The following is a 6,362-nucleotide window of genomic DNA, read 5'->3' as shown; positions in this document are numbered from 1 at the left end:
AACAAGTGAAAAGAAAACCTACTAACTGGGAACAAACATTCAGCAACACCATCTCAGACAAGTATCTCATAATGAATATAGAATACTACAGGGCCTTCAGAAGAAAAAAACTGAAAATCCAATTACAAAATGGGGAAAAGACATAGGAAGACTTCACAGAGGAGGACATTCGGATGGTCAACAGACACACGAAGAAATGCTCCAAATCATTGGAAGTATGAGAGATACAAATCCCCAATGTGATACCATATCACTCCAGTGGCAGTGGCAAAGTTTAACAGGATAGCAAGTAATAAATTCTGGAGAGGATGTGGCGAGATAGCAACTCTTACTTGTTGATGGTATTGATAAATTGTACAACTCTGGAAGGCAGTTTGGTGTTTCCTCAAAATCTGAACATAGAAATTCTATATGAGTCAGCTATCCCACGGCTTGGAATATACCTTGAGAAAATGAGAACTCAGGCACAAACAGAGATGTATTGTACATCAATATTCATAACAGTGTTATTCGCCATGGCAAGAATGTGGAAACAGCCCAAATGCCCAAACAAAATGGAGTGTATTGAGAAATGATGGTACATTCACACAATGGAATACTATCCAGCACACAGATACCGGTCCAAAAGTCATGCTTCTTTGCTAGTTTGAATCCACCAGTAGCTCTGCAAGAGAAAAAAAAGGACAGCAATTTTTACAAAAATTATTCTATAAATTACTACCTAACGTGGGACAAACTGGAGAGCACTATGCTAAGTGAACTAATTCAGTCTCATAAAAACAAATACAGTGTAAGACTATTATTGTAGAATGGGTATGAGGATCGGGGGGGAGGTGAGGGGTGGGCTTAATCATAGGGTCACACAATTTGATGCATGGAGGGAAGGGAAGGGGAAAGATCCGGTGTGAAAAACAATGTATATGAACTTTATGAACTTTGTATGCAAAACAGTATAAAATAAAATTTTAAAATAATAAATTTTAAAACCTTATGCTCCCCACTGGGCCAACTGGCAGCATCATGATAGGTGGTGAAGAGATTGAGATTGTTAACAACTTTAGTTTGTTTAGCTCCATAATCAACACTCTTGATACCAGCAGCCAGGAAATTAAAAGGTGGATTGCTTTGGAAAAGTCTGCTGTCAGAGGCCTCTCCAAAATACTGAAGAGCAATGATGCCAATCTGGAGACTAAGGTATGTTTTGCCCAGGCTGTAGTCTTGGCAATTTCTTGCTATGCATCAGAAAGCTGTACAATGGACTAGGAATAATAGGAGAATTTATGCCTTCAAGCTGTGGTGCTGGAGAAGAATATTGAATACACCATGGACTGCTAGGAGAATTAAACAGGTTCGCCTTAGAGAGGATGAGACCAGGCTACTCCTTGGAGGCAGGGTCCTGAGGCTTCATCTAACATACTTCGGACAAGTTGCAAAGAGAGACCAGTCCCTGGAGAGGGATATTATGCTTGGGAGGGTGGAGAGACAACACAGGAGAGGAAGACCAAGATGAGATGGATTGGTTCAGGGACTGGGAAAACGGAGACAGGTGTATCAGGGACAATAAAATTGGCACAGGATAGTGCAGAATTTAGGGCTGTTGTACATAAGGTCACTACGAATCCAAATGATTCAATGGCACATAGCAACAACAACAACATTGGATAATAGCCAAAACCCACTATTCTGACTCACAGAGACTTACTGAGAGTGACACTAATCCTTCATCGTGCTTCCAAGTTGTAAATCTTTATAGAAGCAGATTTCTTCATCTTCAGCCCAGGAAGCAGCTCATTCACTTGTTGCCATTGAGCCAGAAGCAACTTAGAGTTAACCCACTAGTATGTGTTACTAAGGTGTAAATCACACTGATAGATTGCTCATTTTTTCTCTTTCAGAACTGCTGATGGATTCAAACTAGCACAGAAGCACCACTTTTGGATTAGTAGCAAAATCCCCAGAGACTGTATGACCAGTGAAAATGCTTTTGCCATTATGCCCTTTTGAGTTGGCACCAACTCATAGCAGGACCTACAGAGGGCTGTCCAAGGCTGTAAATCTCATAGGAGGAGATAGCCCAGCTTTTTCCTGCAGGCTAGCTGTTCTGAGGGAGAAAGATGAGCAATCTCCTTCCTTACAATGTAGAGTCTCCGGAGGGTCAGCTATAAGAGGGTTCCAACTCAATGGCATACATCAAAAACAATTTGCTGCCTAAGGAACACCAAATTGTGCCAGTTAGAACACCAACATGTTCTGACAAACATTCTAAACAATCTATATTCATTCCTGTGAGAAAACTTTTGACTCCTCAACCATAATATCCTGTTATGTTTACAACACCTGTTATGTTCCCAAAACAGTATATTTCTTACTGTTTAAGGCAACTTAATTATTAATATCATACTATTCCATAAATGTAGTGCCAGTTTAAGATTTGCTGTTCTCTGAACCTATAATGGGGTTGTTGTTGTTGTTGTTGTTGTTGTTGTTAAGTGCTGTCAAGTCATAGAAGACTCATTAGTGACACTATGAATGAAAAGCTGAACACTTGTATAACTTTCATCATCGTCACATTCATAGAATAGTGAGGTAAAGAATAGAGAGTAAGACATTAAGACAAGTAAACGTGTTAGTAGAATGTGATTAACATCAGTCATTTCTGTATTAGTTCTTAATTTACTTTCCTTTTCTTGCCAATTTTGGTAACTTTTATTTCTATTTGTTTCATTGCTCTGATTAGAGAGCTCTAATGGCTAGGAATTCCAATATTCTATTGAATAAGAAAGCAGATAATGGACATCTTTGTATCATATCCATTCTTAAGGAGAATGCTTTAAATCTTTATCCATCAAGAATCATTTTGGCTGTTGATTTTGTATATATGCCATTACTTATGAGGAGGAGCTTCTCTTTTATTCCTATTTAGTCATCAATATTTACCAGAAAAGAAGCTTTTGTATAAACAGAACAAGGGAATATTGTGTGGCTTAAAATAAAAAAGGAATGTGTCATGGCTATATCTTTTCTACATACTTATTTAATCTGTAAGTAGAACAAAGCATTAGAGAAGTTGGACTTTATGAAGAAGAATGTAGCATCGCAATAAGGGGAAATTCATCAAAAACCTGTGTTATGCAGATCATAAAATCATGTTTACTGAAAATGAAGAAGACTTGAAATCTTGCTACGAAAGGTCTAAGACTACAGTCTTATATCTCAACATCAAGGAAACAAAAATTCTCTCCCGTGGTCTAAAAGACAGCCTTATGATAGATGGAGTAAAAATAGAAACTGTCAATCATTTCATCTTCCTTCAATCCATTATCAACATTTCTGCCACTAGCAGACAAAATTTAAAAAGAGATATTACATTGGGAAAGTCGGCTTTCAGGGAACTCTCCGAAATATTGAAGAATGGTGATGTCAGTTTGAGGATGTTGACACTCATGATACAAATCATGATCTTTTCAGTCACTTGTTATGCAACTTCAAGTTGGAAAATGAACAAAAATTAATCCCTTTGACTTGTGATGTTGGAGAAAAGTATTACATATCCCATGGACTGGCAAAAGGGGAAAAAAAATACACACACACACACACATACCTTGGGAAATATTTAGCCACGGTTCTTGTTGGAGGAAGGATAGTTAAACTTTCTCTTACACACTTGAGGCATGTTGATAGAAGGAGCCAGTCCTTGGAAAGGAGATAATTCTTGGAAAGGTGAAGAGATAGCAAAGAAGACGGCTTTCAGTGAGATGGATTGACATAGACTCTACAGATGATGAATTCAAATATATTAGAGATGGTCAGGATGGCATGGGATAGAGTGGGTTTAGATTCATTGTTTGTATGAATCATAATTGGTGGCACTTAACAACAACACAGGAATGCAAAAGGAATGGCTGTTGTTGTTGTTGTTGTTGTTATGTGTCGTCGAGTCATTTGCGACTCATAGCGACCCTATGTACAACAGCCCTAAACCCTGCTCTATCCTGTACCAATCGCATTGCCTCTGAAACACCCATCCCTATTACCCCAGTCACTGAATCAATCCACCTCATAGAGGGTCTTCCCCTTCTGCGCCATCCCTCCACCCTACCCAGCATGATGTCCCTCTCTAAAGACCTGTCCTTCTTACAACATGTCTAAAGTATGTCAGACAAAGCCCCAGAATCCTTGCCTCCAAGGAGTAGCCTAGTTTAACCCTCTGTAGGATGAATCTGTTTTCTTGGCAGTCCAAGCTACATACAATACTCTTCTCCGGCACCACAGCTCAAAGGCGTCAATTCTCCTTCTATCCTCCCTAGTCATTGTCCAGCTCTCTGATGCATAAGAAGTGATTGCAAAGACCGTGGCCTGTATCAGGTGCACCTTAGTCTCCAGAGAGACACCGTAAAAGGAATGGCAGTAGTTCAAAATCAATCTCTTTAAGAAATAAAAACAGAAAATCTATACTGGATTCTTTTCTCCATTGAAAGAAATAACACCCTAAATTTGGGAATATAGCTATGTCATGTACCTGAGAATATCAACATAGTTTCAAGTAACATCATCAGATTAGTATGGTAGAAACATTGTCCTGTTAATAACAAAAAACAACTAAATTATCATCAATGTCCTGGATGCTTTTTCATCAATTGTCAATAATATTGGAATAAATACTCTAAAGGTGAATAAACTTTTCAGAAAAGAGCTGCTAAATTATAGCCCTATGATATAAAGCGTTTTAGAAAGAGATAATTCATTCATGGACAATTTATGCTATTTCACACCATAAGTTTGTTATAAAGCTTTCTAACTTTTATTTTCATACAAACAGCTGATGGAGACAATGATCACATTTATACCATACCCTGAGATAAACTGACTAGGCTGCAGCAAACACAGCAGGCTGAATGAAGGCTCTAGTACCTAGGCTTCACCTAACTGCCCAGGGGGATTTCAGATCTCTATCTGCTCTCACCTGTAATGTGCATGCTTCCCATCAGGCAGTGCTGTATGATGCTTTCTCAGTACAATCAGAACATGTTAAGTAGCCCCAAAGACACAGAATGCATTACTGAGCAGTAGATGCAATGTGTCTTTCACTTTTACTACAATCATACAATCAATCCCTGTGTAACACAAACCATTAAGTACTTGACCCAAAAACTCAAACTCATTGCAATAAAGTCTAATCCACTTTATAGCTGACCCTCTAGAGAGATTTCAGAGGCTATAAACCACATAGAAGGGTGACTTAGTGATAAGGAGTTGTACTGTCAACTCAGAGGACTACAGTTCAAATCTACCAACCTCAGGATAAAGATGGGTAATCTTCTCCTATGTGAATTACGGCTTCTGAACACCCACTGGAGCTGAGTCAGTTCTGATTCAACAGTACACACCAACAAATCACATTGCTCATCTGTTTCTCCTTCCATACAGTAGGTAGTACATTTCAACTGCCAGACAGCCTCTATCTTTTTGAGTTAGAGGTATAACTCCATAGGCCACCAGAGCTTCCTCAAGTACTCCTTCTTGTTGTTGTGTACTGTGAGTCAGAACTGACCCATAGCTGACCCTCCAGTAGAAACAGTTTCAGAGGCAACTAATTGCACTGGAGGAGGTTGGCCATTCTTCTCCTGTGGAGCAGCTGGTTGTTGTTGTTGTCATGTGCCATCGAGTCGCTTGCGACTCATAGCGACCTTATATACAACAGCCCTAAACTCTGCTCTGTCCTGTGCCAATCGCACTGCCTCTGACACACCCATCCCCATTACCCCAACCACTGAATCAATCCACCTTACAGAGGGCCTTCCCCTCCTGCGTTGTCCGTCCACCCTACCAAACATGATGTCCCTCTCCAAGGACCGGTCTCTCCTTACAACATGTTCAAAGTATGTTAGACGGAGCCTCAGAATCCTTGCCTCCAAGGAGCCACCCGGTTTAACCGTCTCCAGGATGAATCTGTTTATTTTCCTAGCCATCCATAGTACCCTCAATATTCTTCTTGAGCACCACAGCTCAAAGGTATCAATTCTTCTTCCATCCTCCCTAGTCATTGTCCAACTCTCTGATGCATAACAACTGACTGCAAAGACCATGGCCTGTATCAGATGCACCTTAGTCTCCAGAGAGACACCATTGCTCTTTAGTACTTTGGAAAGGTCTCCAACAGTAGACTTTCCCATGGAAATATGTCTTTTAATTTCCTGGCTACTGGTGCTAAGAGTGTTGGCTGTGGAGCCAAGCAAACTAAAACTGTGAACAATCTCAATCTCTTCACCATCCATCCTGATGCTACCAATTGGTCCAGTGGTGAGAATCTTTGTCTTCTTGACATTGAGTCTCAATCCATATTGGAGGCTGCAGTCCTTGAC

Source organism: Elephantulus edwardii, unplaced genomic scaffold (assembly GCF_000299155.1).
Source record: "Elephantulus edwardii isolate Elephantulus edwardi_28Jun2011 unplaced genomic scaffold, EleEdw1.0 scaffold00082, whole genome shotgun sequence".
Classification (NCBI taxonomy): domain Eukaryota; kingdom Metazoa; phylum Chordata; class Mammalia; order Macroscelidea; family Macroscelididae; genus Elephantulus; species Elephantulus edwardii.
The sequence above is the reverse complement of the archived record's forward strand: the minus strand, read 5'-3'. Positions refer to the sequence as shown.